Raw genomic sequence first — 16,532 nt, forward strand, 5'->3', positions numbered from 1 at the left:
ACGAGGACGACTGGACGAGAGTTACAGAAGTGGTAATTCCAATAGCAACAGCAACGCGATGGAATAAACGCATATGAATTTTTATTAAATTTGGCGGCAAAAATAAAAAAGAAATAAACGCTACGTTACAGGGGACCCCCTTCACCTCGCGTCCATATATTTGAATATTGGCAGGGAATAACTAACTTGAACATTTTTTTTATGTTTCTAGTTTTTGATATTTTTGGGTTTGTGATGGATCAGATTTTTTAGTATGGATTTGTAAATAAAAGCGAAATTTATTTTGAGGTTTTTATTGCTTAAGTTTCAAATTCCACTGAAAATATTTTTCATTTAAATAATTTTTATATTAATAAATTTGCACACATATATACATACGTATGCACACATACATATCTATAAACCTTTATTTTAGAAAAGTCGTAAATCAGTCACAAACTGATAATATTGTTATCTTTCTTCTTATCATGTTTTAAAAATGTTTCTACTTCAAATTAATTTAATTAATTTTTTTAGTTGCAATAAAGTTTTAATGCAAAATTCATCATCCGAAATAGATATATTGAGTTACTTTATGTATATGATCTATAAGGCACCAAATGTAGTAGAGAAAAAAGAGTACAACTAGTAGAAAATAGTAATACACATATTACAATGATTCGAAAAACTAATTGAAGTACACCTTTGAAGATATTTAACATATGTCGTTTTAGGTTGGCAAATCTAGATTTGCTCCAGATCTGTCATTTCTTGCTCGAATTTTGTAAACCAATCGAGCCACGCTCTATGTTGACAAGTCGGTACCGCTTATTTTATTCCCTTTTAACTTTTTTTGTTATATTATTTCAATTTAACATTTAGCTATTAATTTGCAAATTAACACATTTTTTTAAATATTTGAAATGCCAAATATATTTCAATTGTCAAATAACTTAAAAAAGAGTAAATTTCAGAGTGACAAAATATCTAGAGTGTTATAAATTAATCTTAAGTGTTATACATTATGCCAGTGATTAAGGATTCGATAATGAATACAGTCAACCACTGCGATTTATTTTAATATTCATATTTCTTATCTTCTTTCTAGTACTGTCTGCTTGCAATAAATAATAATAAATAACAACAGATCAAATCACTTTATAATATGTTAATTATCACCTCAACGGTTCTTTTTTTTTCCTTGTTCGGATTTGAGAGATATGATGTGTTCCATGAACGCATTGGAAGAAGTTCCGCGATTCAACTTGCCTAAAAAGCTTACCTTAACATTGCAGTACTCTTTAAAACAAAAATTCCTCAATTCTTAATTAACATATTATATATGTTTCTGCACAGTTTGCAAGACCAACTTAATAAATTAGAAAATTCACCTGATGGTGGTATTAAGTTTCAAGTGGAATACCTAAAACAAACTACTTCCATACAGTGATTAAACCTTTAAGAAAAACACAGTCACGTGGGATAGTGTTCATAGCACTTCGTACCTACTTTTGCGACTGTATGCTTATGGGTAATTGAAATTCAAAATAACTATTCCAGTTGAGACTACTCGTAATTTAATTATCGATAAAATCTACGATATTCGTTGGTTGGTTGTTTAGTTGCAGTAGCAAACTCACAGACATCTCCTCGCTGGCCACAGTTAGCAATTTTTCGCCATTTTACTTCCACATTTCTCCAATAAAACCTTACAATATATAAAAAACAAAAACATAATTCACCCTGTCGAACCGTAATAAGCCTTGCAGTATTCAGGTGGGCTGATCTTGTTATATGATAGCCATGTTAACCGAGCCGTTACGAATGACATAAATAAATGAGAGGTACGTACTTCTCTTAACGATTTCCAGGGAAACATAAACTGGCACTCCTTGGGACACATCCCGGGAAGCATCAAGACGATGTCTGTTTTTTCATTTTCTTCAATGTTCCTGTGTCTGGGAATTCAAATGAAAGTGATGTCTACTAGTCTGTTTAACTACTCAATTGCCCTGCCCCTCTATATTCCTTAACTAGCTTTGATTTATGTAGTGGCAACACAACATCCCAGTAATCGGTAAAGCTTGAACCTGAAAAATGATCTCAAAACGGTCTCATTAGGTAGTCTAATGGAGTGAGTAATGTCTGCAAATAGCTTCTATTTCGCATTATTTTGATTGATTCACGAATGCAAGCAAGCCAGCTTATTGCCATCAACGGGTATATATTACCTGGCAGAGTGAATTGGACAAACAATTGAGTACAAGAAACTAACAGGAAGATGGTTACCACATTTGGACCATCATTTGACTATTTCAAAACAATGTTTGGAGATGTTTCAACATAATCTATCAAAGTTTCAACAAAATCAAAGCTAAAATCTTTACTTGAAATATATATTTTAATTTATTTACAATATTATGGAATAAACTTTTAGGAGTTTAGTGTAGGAGTTAAAATTTAAATTTTTGAAATTAAAATACAAATTTCATATTAATACATACATTAATTAAAATTTAATACTTTAAGGAATATAATAAAAAATTAAATAACATATTTTGTATACAATATATTATTTAACAAAATGGAATTAAATCAAAATCGAATTAACATATCATGTTGTGCTTCCAAGAGGGCAGCGTTAAAACCAATCAAATAATTCCATTTATAATTTCACGGAACTGGACACTCAGTGGACACTGAGTCTCGTTCGATACTCGACGAGTGAGAGAATATGTTTCCTATATGCACACTGCCAACCAACAAATGAACAGAACAACAACAAAAAATAAAAAATCATCACACATCACAACACAACACAACAACAAAAACAAATAGACAGACGGGCATCACTCGCAGCTAAAATTGATTATAATGCACTCAACATGAACTTCACACACAAAACTCCTCGAGCACAGTACTCCCAATACGTGTAAATAGTAATGTGTATATGGGATGCGTGTAGATGTGTGTTGGTTTGTAGTGTGCACATGGTTTATTTTTGTATGGAAGTTGAAAAAAATCCGCTGTTGTTTGATAGTTGCTGTAATCTTATTAAAAAATTTTTATTTCTTTCATTAATAGATAGTTTCCATTTTCCATTTTCCATTTTAATTTTTTGTTTTCGATATTTGGTCACTTTTTTCATTTTCCGTTTTCCGTTTTCCATTTCCAATTTGAAATTTTTTTCTTTTGCTTTCAGCAGCACACTTACACACACTTACACACAGTAGCAGCAAACGTTTTATCAATAACAATACATAAACTTTTTATGACACTGCAAAAAAAATTATTAATTAAATGTCTCTGAATGCATGTTTCCTTGCATGACAGTTTCTGTTTTCAAATTTAGTCGCTTTTGGGAAAAATATTTCAAAGTTTTTTCTAAGTTCAAAATTACCAAATCTTTAGAAACCTTTTGAGATAATACTTTTAACACAGCATTTGTGAAAGCTTTTGGTCTATTGTAGTTCTATTTTTCAAAATTAAAAATAGTTTTTTTTTGCCGAAATTGAAAACAAATTCTCACGCTTTTGATTGCCATATGTGAGAGAAAGTTTTGTTGTGTGATAGGAAGCTTTTAAAATAAAACTTCAAACACAGTTTTTGTAAAAGCGAACGTTCTATCGAAAAAAACAAATTTTCACACTTTTGTCATTTGGGAGAGAAAGCTGTGTGTGTGAGAAAGAGCTTTATAAAATTTAATTTGTACTTTGGACATTTCTATTATGCATATGTTTTTAGTATTCTGTTGACAAATTGATTTTTCTATATATATGTAAACAATAAGTATTGACTATTTCTCTTTGTACTAGATTTTTTTGTCATAAAATGCATTTATTTATTATTAACAACACTTAACGAAATCGTTACTAAAGAAAGTTTCTGGCTCTTTGAAATATGCCATCTTAAATAATTACCAATGCAAATAAAGGTAAATATTAAACAATTTATACAAAATAACTAAAATTAATGTGAAAAATTTAATTATTCATGCAATATATTCACTGCTCATCTCATCAATATAAAAAATAGAAAATATAATTGATTCTGGTGCTTGTCATATAAATGACATTAACGCTTAAAACTTTATTAAATGTGAACTCCGTCTTATATGGCGTTTACATTGGCCGAAAATGGCTCATTTTGAATGAGCCATTTGAAAGTGTTTACATTCGTTTTAATTCGTTTGTTCTCATTTCAAACAGCTGATTTTTCAACTTGCTTGTTGATTCGATTTTTGGCCTGGGCCAAAAAAATATTGCATGAAGGTTAAATATGCTTTCAAACCTTACAATATAAACTTAAAACATATTTTTAACTTCGATTAATTACCTTTTGGGAAGTAGAAGTACTAAAAAGAGGTGCATCGTTTTCAAGAAAATGCAACCACCAAACATTTGTTTACCTTTTTTTTTGTAAATATGTCAAAAACACCTTTCTCAAACTGTCAAAATGCCATGAAAAGCTTTTATTTAGGGTATGTTCAATGGATTCTTTTGCATTTGGAACATATGTGGAATGCATTCGAACGTCTTTCATACAGAATGAGAGAAAATTGCTCATTTTCGCACTTAAAATTTTATATGCAAGAATGAGCCATTCGCTACTCATTTTCGATTTTTGATCAAAATGAGCCATTTTCGGCCAATGTAAACGCCATATTAGCATACTTCTTTGTTAACAAATTTGAGAGTAATTTAATTATCAAATTAATTAGTTTTCAAATAAGATAAAAATTCCCAAAATTTGGTCCACAATCAACTCAATTATTACTAAAATAAGAAATTATATTCGACGTTTATTGCAGTTTTCAAGAGCAACATAAATATGGGAGTATATATATATGTACGTTTGTATGTATGTATGTACAAGTTACTTTACCACAGAAACTTTACCAACTTTACCACAGAAATTGAGCGAAAACACAGTTTCTTGAACACAAAAGCAAAGAATATAACATTTGAAGACAATCAAATACTTCCTCACTGTATTGGATTGTTCACACTTGATTTGATTAATAACCTCATTTTTACCAAGGACTCTATTAAATTCTTCGAAAAGTTTTACTCCAGTATGTTGGCTCCACTTTTCTGATTCTAGCTTCAAGAAATCTGTACATATATTGAATCGCTTTAAAAATTTAATGGTATTGGCTATCACAAACTCCTTTAATGATTTCGATGAAAAAGCGGTCACATTCTCCGTCTTCAAAAGAATTCGTTTTCCTCTGTCTTTTTAATATCATCCACATTATCATGGCATTCATTTTTACCACCATTATCTATTCCAACATTCATTGATATAATTTTTTTTAACTTATCTGCTATTTTTTTTTTTAATTTTAATTGGAATATTGTCATCAAAAAATGATAGACCAATGCATTCATCGAATAAATAACATAAATGGTTACATATATTCTTAATAGCAACCTCAGATATTGTCTTATCAATACATCTATAATTATACATTTCTTTTATAAAAGAAAAATCTTGGTAAGCTGTTTCTGATTCTATAACAGACCAAGGTTTTACCAAGATTTTACGTAAACATATATTATGAACAAACAGATTTCTTTTAGCTTTTGTTCTTCGAAAGATGACAATTTGAACTCATTTCGAAATAAGTATGTTACGAGTATATCTTTTAGCAGTAAAGGGCTTTGGCCATCCAATGAACATGATGCATTGGTCCAGGGTTGCGGAATATTGCTGATCAACTTCTTCCCAAAGAGATAATGACTAGTTCCAATAGTTCTTTATAGTCATCTCTGGTCCAGGGTGGCGGAATATTGCTGTTGAATTTCTTTCCAAAAAGATAATGACTAGTTTTAATAATTTTTTATAGTCATCTCTGGTTCAGGGTTGCGAAATATTGCTGATGAACTTCTTCCCAAAGAGATAATTACTATTTCCAATAGTTCTTTATAGTCATCTCTGCAAATTGATTTTTGTAGTTCTTTGTAACAAAAAGTTGTTATTTCATCCTTAACACCTAAGAAGAGAATTTTCTTTATTTCATTATTTTGGAGAACATTTTGATAGTTAGTTTTGTCAATTGTATTCCATTTCAACTGAAATCTTAAGCGGTTCATCTTTTCTAGAAGTAACTGGAAATTTGCTTTCAAATACAGCTTTGAGAATAAGCTTGCATATACGGTACCTACAAGGCAGATATAACAAAGTTTTTTTAAATCTTTTTTCGAATAACATAACAGTTCAGGAAAATCTACCAGTATTACACTACACCATAGTGTCTCTAAATTCCATTCTATATTCCAATCAGTCGAAAGTGTATACACAATGTCAGCAAGTTCTTTTTCTGTTCACCATATTCATGACTAACCAAAATGGGTAATCTATCAGTTGTGTCTCTTCCTTTTATATCTGGAAGAACTTTTCCATCGCAATACCACTCTGCAACTCTGCGAAGAAATTTAAAAAAAGTGAAAAAAATGGCAATTTTCCGAAATTTAAGGTCGATGAGCGACCTCTAAACGTTATGCGATTAGTCTAAAACTTCACACTTAGTAGTTTTTTGAGTATTCGAATAAATTAAGGGGGTGTCCTTTAAAATTTAAACACATTTTTTTGTCCCCATACATATTACGGCCACCCTAATAAATATATATATATTAAATATTCTAACATATACATCAAATGGAATATAGAACCGAAAAATTTTAAATTAAAATTACGAGTACTTACATTACGTTTTCCAATATAACTAAATAGTGGATGTAGTTGGCAATGTAGCAATGCCCCTTCTAATAACCAATACTTAATAAACAATACAATTTTACAACTTTGGACCACAAAAAATTTTTTTATTATGTTTTCGTTTATCATATTATCTATAAAATATTAAATGACTTTATGAATGACAAATTATCTTTTTTCGATTAGAGAAATGGTTCGAAGTGAAGAAATTTGAAATAAAAATTTATTTGTTTCAATAATAAAGTAGTTTTTTTTCACATGCAATACTTATTATAAAATAAATAAAATTAGAAATGTCTCTAAATACCAAATGATTTAAGATGTGACATTGAATGTCACTATAAAGCTTATTAAAATCACCAAATTAGAGTGGATTGAACTTGAAATAAATTTGAAATGGCATTGATTATTTTTAAAGTGTCTTTAACGCTTATTTATTAAAAATATTGTATATAGTTCTTGTTAATATCTTTCTAAATATTGCAAAATTAACAATAAATTTTTTTCAATCTCAGTAAAATTCGAATTTGAATTGTCGTTTTATATGCCTGGTATTTGCTGGCGTATTCGAAATAATGGCGGATATGATTCTCAAGAAATGAAAAAAATTGTATGAGAGTAGGGGGTTTAGTTTCTGTATTAATTGAAACGATATAGGTATAGAATGTCGAAGATGAATACATAAAAACTACGCTAAGTTAAAAATTTTCAAAATAAAGACTCAAAACAAAGACAGCTTTTTTGAAATAATTAAAATCCAAATACTTCATGTGATTGTAAGGAATGAAATCAGATATTTTGAGATGAAATATGGATGGAATGTTACCAGAAATTCTAAAATTAAAGTAGTATAAAGTTGTTTGTAGTTCGATAGGATTACCCTATATAGTCACAACATCATTATTATTAATATAATTTACATATTTTACACATTAGTTCTCATATGACACTGTAATTTCGACAATTAACAATCTATAAAATCTAATAATAAATTTTATATTAATTAAAATAAAAAATTAAAAACATTGAACTCCTTGCTTTGGATCACCTGTTTATTGTCATCGTTCTAATCTTGTGCATAATTTTTATTTTTGCCATCAATCAAACGAACAGCTTCTACAATTTTAAGTAAATGATTTCTTTTTATTATACTATGTATTCGAGGGCGGTTTGATAAATCAGTGACTTTTTGAATAAAACAAATTTTTTTCAGCAAATAAACATTTCATTTTTCTACATAATCACCTTTTAGCTCGATACATTTAGTCCAGCGTTTTTTTATTCCCTCCAAATAATAGGTTTTCAAAGCTCTCAACCGAAAACGCGTTTGTTTCGGTAATGACTTCTTCATTCGACTCAAATCTCTTACCGCCCAGCCATTTAGGTTTGGAAACAGAAAATAGTCGCAGGGGGCTAAATATGGAGAATATGCTGGATGGGGTAGCAGTTCGTATTCCAATTCGTGGATTTTGGCCAGTAATGCTTAATCAGCACACGAAATTCACTTTTTTCCATTTTCGTAAAAATTCACGAGGTTGTCTGTTTTGTGGTCAGTTAAGTAAACGCGATCATTTTGAGAGAGTATGAACTGCTCAATGGGACATTTTTCTCATCAGAGAACACAATGTTTGAAAATTCGCCACGTTTGTGCAAACGTAACAGCTCCATTGCTCTTTCGAGGCTATCTTTTTGTTGCTTGGGTGTGAAATCTTGTGCGCTTTAGAACTTTTGAGGCTTTACCGTGAGTACATTTTGGAACATGCGTCGGATGCTTTTTTTGGGATATTTTCAGTTTTTTGGCAATTTGATTACCATTACGACGTGGATTTTGTTCAAGTCGAACCATTTTAGGTGATGTTACTGTTTTTTTCGTCCACCACCATAGCGTTGAAGCATTGGCGACGCTGTCTGTACTATTATAACGATTTATGGAACGATACACGAGCTCACGAATAATAGCTGGTTGTATTTCTCCAGCAAATGCGTGTAGTAGCTTGTAAATAATATGAACAGCTGTCATTCGTATGAATTTTATGTAGGTGGCAATATCAGTTTGATAGGTATACCTGTGTTTAGTTGGTAGCATTTTAATCGCCTAACCCTGTTTTATATATTTTAAATAATAATAAAATAGTCTACTCTAGTTTTGTATAATCGAAAACTGTTCCTAAGATTACTAGAGTCTATATTAATAGATTCCATATTCACAACAATATATTCCATTTCATCTCAAATTCTAGTTTCCTTAAATTGGACAAAACATTTGTTTTGCTTTATCTCATTCATTCAGCAAATTCAATAATGTTGTAAGAGTTTTGGAATTGAATCGACTTTTTATAAAGGATTAGCCGGGATTAACACTGAATCCTATTACACAGATTTATTCTTTAAAATTTCATATATAAGTATGTGCTCGAAATGTATGCAAATATATATATAATATGAATTCAATACACAAAACACAAAAAATTGTATTTCTGTTCAATTTGAATTGGAAAAATAATTTAAAAAAGCGCGGAACATGGCAAAGTGAAAACGGGGAAATGGGAAATGGGAAATGCAGTATAAAACTGCCTTGCATGTACATTGTTTATTGCATTTTTAATACGAATGCGAATATAGTTTGTTTCAAAAGGTATCATTGCAGCACTGGAAATATGTATAGCTGCCGAAAAAAAATATAACATGAAAAGTAAATTTTACCATAAATAATAAAAATCATACAAAAATATCCAAAATAAACTAAAATAAAATAAACTAAAGCGAAACCGAACCAAACCATCATGAAAGCCCGCGAATCTTGGAGAGCAACTGTGCATTAATAGCGTCCAGGCCCAAAAAATGAAATCCATTGTAAACGCAGTCACATTCGTGGGCAGGTAACTCCCTCTCAAAGTTAAACAAATACATGCGCCAGTAGCAAGGAACTACTATATACAATTGTATACATATAATAATAAGAGTACAAAAACAAAAGCACACACTCATACACACACTAACTTATATTCGTATTTTTTGTATGCAGCCATTTACAGAAATGCGATATAACAAAACTGGTTTGCATATTTTTCGGCGCATGGGATGAAAAGATGAGAATAACGCATATGCACGATACATGCATGTATTAAATGAATAAATGTTAAAAATATATTTTTTTGAATTATGAATTACGTATATAAAGGTAATATTTTTATTTTAATATTTATGCACTCGATGCGGTTAAGTAAGAAGAGGAAGAGATATGCATCTAATAAAATTGTTTAAAACGTTAAATACCAAATAGGCGCATGTTTCAAACAATATGAAAGCCTTTTCAAAAACTCTTAGGCTTCACCTATGGAAAATGGATAACTATTTGCTTTGTTTGCATATACGCAATCTACAAAAAATATATTTCTATAAATATCCGACAGCAATGAAAACTTAATATTTGAACTAAAAAACTAAGTAACAGAGCAGTTAAAGTTTTCAACTTGTGGCAATTATTGAAATTCTCACATACATGAGTTGCCATTCTCTCCTAGGGATTTAATTATGGTAGGTAGGAAAAACAAACTTAAAGATGTGGAGTATCATACGATAGATGATTAGGCTGAGACTTCTGTGTGAAAATCCTAACAGTGTAACAGTTTCTATTAGGGCTTTGTCTGGGTAGGAAAAACCTTTAAATTTAAAATGACACTTCTTAAACTGACTAATAGATGGAGAGTATAAAAAAAAGATAGATGATCATACCGAGACTCCTTTATGAGAGCGCTAACAGTGTAATACAACTTCACTATTAATTGTGTATTTATATGAAATATTAACTTTGTTATTTATATTTACTAAAATCTAAAAGACTCGATGATATCCGGACATCTGTTTGCAAGTTGTCGACATTCTTCTAAGAAAAGAACCAGTACCAGCCGATTAGGGAACCAATTTTGGAGAAAATAATGAAAGTTCCTCGTAACTGCTTTCTTAGTATTCAGCACGTAAGTGGCGTCGATTTACATCGCCTGACGTTTGACTTGATATTGCAACTACTGTTTAAAAAGTTGGAGTTCCAATCGAACGAAACCCAGTGAATAGTGAAGGACAGATGGTTGCTCAACTGATTATATTGAAAGCAAATATGATCGTTACAACAAAGTAGGCCAAAATTTTACCGTCGTTCAAAAACACTAACCTAACATAATAGTGCGAGTAGGCGAATAACTGTCAAGTGTCGTCTCTTTCTCTCTGATCTGTGATCTCTGATAAGAAAAATTTTTCATTTACGCAATTATTAAAATGATTAAAATCATTTAACATGACGTTCATATGAAAAGTTGGACATTCGAATTGCCATAGAAATGGTTTGGGATTCCGTGACGGTCGATAGCCACTCTCGTTTGGTGTTTTTTGATAGTAACGTCAAATTAAATCGAAAATCTATCGAGAAAGTTTTATAACAACATGTTTTTAAGTCACGAAGAGCCTAAACATTTCATTTAGTGTGTAGCAAAGAAAGCACCAATTAAGGTTTCACATCTCAATTCCACCATACATTGGTCTCCATGCGCACCAAATGAAAACCCGCTCTTTTTTTCGGTATAAGAGGTTAGTATTTTTTTCCATGGTTAGTATCAGAGTGTTAATGTGTTTAAAAAAGTTTTGCTTCGTATATGGATGAAAATTCAGTCCACTCAAAATTGATTAATTCTGGTTCAGATTCATCGTATAGTCGCAGTTGTTTGTAAATCTATTTAGAGCCACATTTCGTCCATTTTGAAAATTCGATTTGAATTCGCAAAATTTTACTGTTGTTCAGAGTTTGTTCTTCTTCTGTTGGTTCAATAACATTTACAATTCAATTAGGCTGCTCTGTGTATAATGACTGTGCCCACTGAAGTTCTTATTGTATCTTCTTTATGATCCCCAAAAATCTTCCAAACATATACCAAATTCAACTATAGTACGCTGTATTTTGAATAGTGACATAAAATAAATAAATAAAATAACTGAATAAAAAAAATTTTATTTAGGCCTCATAATTTCATTAGGCGCAATATAGTTCTATTGATTTTGCTAGGGTAAAAAATTTTTATACTTTCCAGTGCATCTAATTCGTTTTACACACACACACAGACAGACTTGCCTAATTTAATTAATTTCTTTTTTTTTGGAATATTCAATTATTGAAATAATAATAACGTATAGAATAGAATTATCTGGCATGTGTGTGTCCATCAATGAGGCAACATTATCTGTTGCCTTGTTGACTTGCGATTCAGTGTTGCAGCTCTGGTGGCACCCAACCCAGGCGAATGCCAGTGCATTTCAATTATCAATTTGCGTGCAAAAAAACCCGACCCTGACTCCTGTCTACCAGGCTCGCTCCTCTACTCGCCAACGAAAATGTTTCACACTAATTCAAATAGTTGCCCAACATGCCGGCCCCGACCAGCGCTCATCACACAAACCCAACCTGACCCAAACATGTGTCAAGTACACTTAACGCAAATGTTGCGAACAAGCATTCAGCGTTGGCGCCCCTGATTACCGTTGATTCCTGTTTAATATAAAAAATCCTTTTTATTAACATTTTTTGCTGCCTTGTTGTTGTGGAGCTGTGTTGTTGTCGCCGAATTTGGCAATCAAACAACAATTTCTCATCTGCAAAATGGCGTGTTGTGGTTGCAGTTTTTCATTTTATTAATGCAACAAAAATTAATACATTCACGGCTTCGTTGCGGCGACTTCGTTCTCTACACGCGTTTGCGTTGCCGCGTCTATATTCAAAGGGTTCAAATCACCCAATTGTCAATATTTGTACGTTTTAAACCTAATTTTCAATATTTTTAAGGCCATCAACTGTTATAAAGTGGAACTCTGGGATTTTTCCTCGCGCTTCGTACTTATTTTTGGATTTTCATTTTGCACCTCTGGATATAAAATCCTTTTTTATTCTTGTGCATGCGTGCAAAAGCACAGAGTTTCGTGTACCGATGTGACAGGATTTGTTGGATAGCAGTGTGATTACAATGCTAATGTACCTTACTGATATATTTCGGATGCTCCACTCAACGTACACTGCCGCATTTTGGTTGCAATTGTAGTTTCTCTAAAGCGTGAAGCTGTTGTTGTCCTGCTACATTTCCATGCGAATGTATTAAACCGATGCGTCCATCACTGACATAAGGCAATTGCTACTACCTGCATATCATGCAATTGTTTGTTTGCTCGCCTCAGTGGGAGCCTGGCATGAAGGTACCTTGGCACAACGACGGTGTATGGGTTTTTCGCCTATCTAGTTCAGTGCTTAACATTGAACACTCGTATATGTGCCTTCGATATATTGGCTGCTGCTTCCAATGTTGGCATATAATCTCTAATCAATATTCCGGTTATTTTCAACAGCAGCAACAAAAGCAACTAAAGCTACAACAACGGCAGCAGCAAATGAAACTGAAACTGCAACTGCAACGAAACTGAACCTGAAGCAGTGAAAAATGCCACAGACTTTTTTGCGACTTAATAGCAAAGTTGCTGCTATTGCTGCTGTTGTTGCTGTTGTTGCTGTCAATATCGTTAATGTTAATGCTAACGTCGTTTCTGTAGCAGTTGTTGTTGTTATTATTATTTTCTGCTTGAACTATTTTCTTGTAACAGAAACAATGTTAGGTGCAACTACAACTACAATGTATGCAATAGGAACTGCAGCCAGAATAGTAGGCAATGGCAACTTCGATGAAAATGCACCAATAAGCGACATTCACATCCGCAAATGACGATGCTGGCGATGTGTGCGGTGCTGGTGTGTTCAGTATATTGAGGTTTCGCGATAATTTTGACCATTTATCTATTATTTCGATCGATTATTTTTGAATGACAGTGGCCAAGTTTTATACAATTTTATATATAAAATTGTACAAATTTATTTACAATTTTTCTTCTTAATGTTTTTTTACTTATTAGTCATATTTTCCTTTTAACTGCTTATCCTGTTTAAACAACCATGTCTAATTTTTAAACTAAAATTTTTTGGCTCGAACTCACCCGACACCACTATTGCTGTTTATAGTTTAAAATATCATTCGTATGTCACATCTATAGATATATTGAACGATTACATATACTTATTAGTATATAACAAATGACCAACCACACAAATAATTGATGATTCCTTGAATTAGAGGAGGAATTTTAAATCAAAATTCGATTAAACGCACTTCTCCGATAAATACGACAAGAAAAGAAGTTCCTTTAAAATAAATATGGATTTTCGTATTCTTGTATTCTCGTATTCTCCTTAAAAACGAGCTCTTCCACTAAGTAAAAAAATATGTTTTATATTATGTTTTTATAGCATCTTATCGCGTTTTTTATAAGCTTTGACAGTAGATCTTAAATATATTAAATATAGAATATTACGTAGGATACAGTACTTATTCCATAAGCTTGAATGTTCTTAAAACTTTACGAAACATGTCGGTACCTTTTTCTTCATAATAATCATTTTTTGAATTAACGTGTCTACTGTAATTAGAAGGCTGTAAATAACGATAAAATAATATAAAACACTAGAATACAGAGTAACATAGAGGTACATGCTCATGCTCACTGAAAAAAAATACGAGTCACATGTTACTTTGAAATAAGTTGGTCCACACGCAAGACTGTGGATTGACGATTTACCAATAAATGAAAAATTTCTTCACTGGTACACCATTCTAGATGTGACTGACTCTTGAACCTGCAATTATGTGTCTTTTCTCATTACTAGAAAATCCATCAGAAGAAAAACGTTCAGTTTTGACTATTTCTTCTTGTTGTAATGTCAGTACAACCCAATGTTCTTGTGCAAACCGCCAACAACTATAACTTTATACTGCTAAGAGAAGGTAACACTTCGTTCAATAATGTGTGTGACTAACTAATTAAAACACATTTTTTTGCCAAAAATCGTTTTTATTCATCAACATAGTCCCCTTTTAAGGAAATACAATCATTCCAACGCTTTTGCAATCTTTCGATACCGCCTTTGTAAAACGATTTTTCTTTGCCTTCAAAATAGGCGTTAGTTTCGGCGATTGATGAAGTCATTTGAGCCAAATCTCTTGCCACGGAGCATCTTTTTGAGGTCTGCGAAGAGCCAGTAGTCGCTGGGGTCCAGATCTAGATAATACGGTGGGTGCGGCAGCAATTCGTAGCTCAATTCGTTCAATATTAAGAATATTGTTAAACTAGAATCAATCAGTGTTTTGATTGTGGTGTAACTAATTCCACATGCAGTATTGCATATGACCTGGGTAAGGTCTTTACTTTTCTTTTGTATATACTGCCATTGTAATTAGAGATTCTAGACAAGTGACAGAAATGCTCAACGCGTAAAATGATTTCTTATGCTTTACTTATGATTTCTTTTCTGATGTGTGTTTCATCATCATTCCCACTTATCATCTTTCTAACTAATATTAGGTCTAACTCTGTGTATAGCTTATTATGAAATTAAACCAAATCTTGTCTAATTGTAAACATTTAATTTAATTTCATTTAAATTTCATAATTTGTATTTAACTTTATGGCGACTGATTTATTTTCCAAAGCGAAATTACAAAATTTACTAAATAAGTAAAGCTACTCTCGTCTATTAAGAATGCGTGCAGCATCCGCAGAGACGTTGTGTTTATTCTGTAATTCGTATTGAATAATTGCTAAACCTGCCAATTTATTTTGTAAAAGTGGGTGGATGAAAGTGGATGAAAAACCATTAAAGGAAACGGGAAAAAATATGCCAAAATTAAAATTTCTATTAATTTTGTTAGCAGTCATTTAATTTTATATGTGCGCCTAAATGCATTCTACGAACCCGGCAAACCGCTGAAAACCCTATGGATGAGTGGTGGGCTGAGAGATGGCATGGTTGGTTAGATGCAAATTTTATTTTAGCGTAACGCATTTCAAATGTGTTTTAAATTAAACACGCGCATATTTTAACAACAAAATGGCAATATGCGTGCGGATATGGACGGGCGGTGTGGAAAGTGACTATTTGTGCAGATCTGTTTGCTTGTTAAACAAGACCCGCACTAATAAATACTTTCCAAATGTATTATATACGCGTGAGTGTGGAAGCGTACATATATTTGCATTGTATATTTATACAAAATAACATCATCAATGACAACAATACCAACAATTGCAACAGCAGCAGAGAATATAGCAATATATTGCAAGCTAAGCGAAAGCACAAACTTCATTTGCTGCAATGGGGCAAAAGCAGAGGCAGTGGTGGGGGCTGAGGCGAATGCAGCACCAATAAATGATTTAAAATTCTAATGCGCTTTGTGTACTTTTAATGTGCAATAACAAATTTTTCGATGTTTTTGTATTTTTTTTGGTTTTATTTATTATGTTATGCGCTTCCTGCCGCATTCCGCCTGCCATTCGCCATTCGCCATTTTCCTGAATTTTATTTATAATAGTTCGTATACTCGCCACTGCCTAAAAATAGGCTACCAAATTTGCATTATTTGCATCGTACATAAACACACAATCAAATCGAAAACCGTCGCGATTGCACATAAAATACTTCCTTCGTTCGCTCTTTGCGTACACACAGCGTTGGTGCGTGTATGGCCAAGTGGTGACGTGTGTGTGCATGTCTGTTCGTGTATTTCGCCATGTATCTGCCTTTCTAAATGCTTCCATTTTGCTTTCGAATTTGCTTTTTGAACATTTTTATTCTTTCTTGTGAATTAAATATAAATGCAATTTATGTTTGTCGTTCGCGCGACTTACCGAACCGTTTTTGCAGTGCTCCAAAAATTCGGTTAAATCTCTGTGGTGCACTTAATGACATTTTG

At 32.1% G+C, this 16,532-nt stretch overlaps 1 protein-coding gene across 1 annotated transcript in view; it reads left to right on the top strand.

Moving 5' to 3' along the window:
• Positions 1-16,532, top strand: part of LOC119687732 (neuroguidin) — an 86,462-nt gene that overhangs the window by 60,287 nt on the left and 9,643 nt on the right. The window lies entirely within an intron of this gene.

This window comes from Teleopsis dalmanni, chromosome X (assembly GCF_002237135.1).
Source record: "Teleopsis dalmanni isolate 2A chromosome X, ASM223713v2, whole genome shotgun sequence".
In the NCBI taxonomy this organism is placed as follows: Eukaryota; Metazoa; Arthropoda; class Insecta; order Diptera; family Diopsidae; genus Teleopsis; species Teleopsis dalmanni.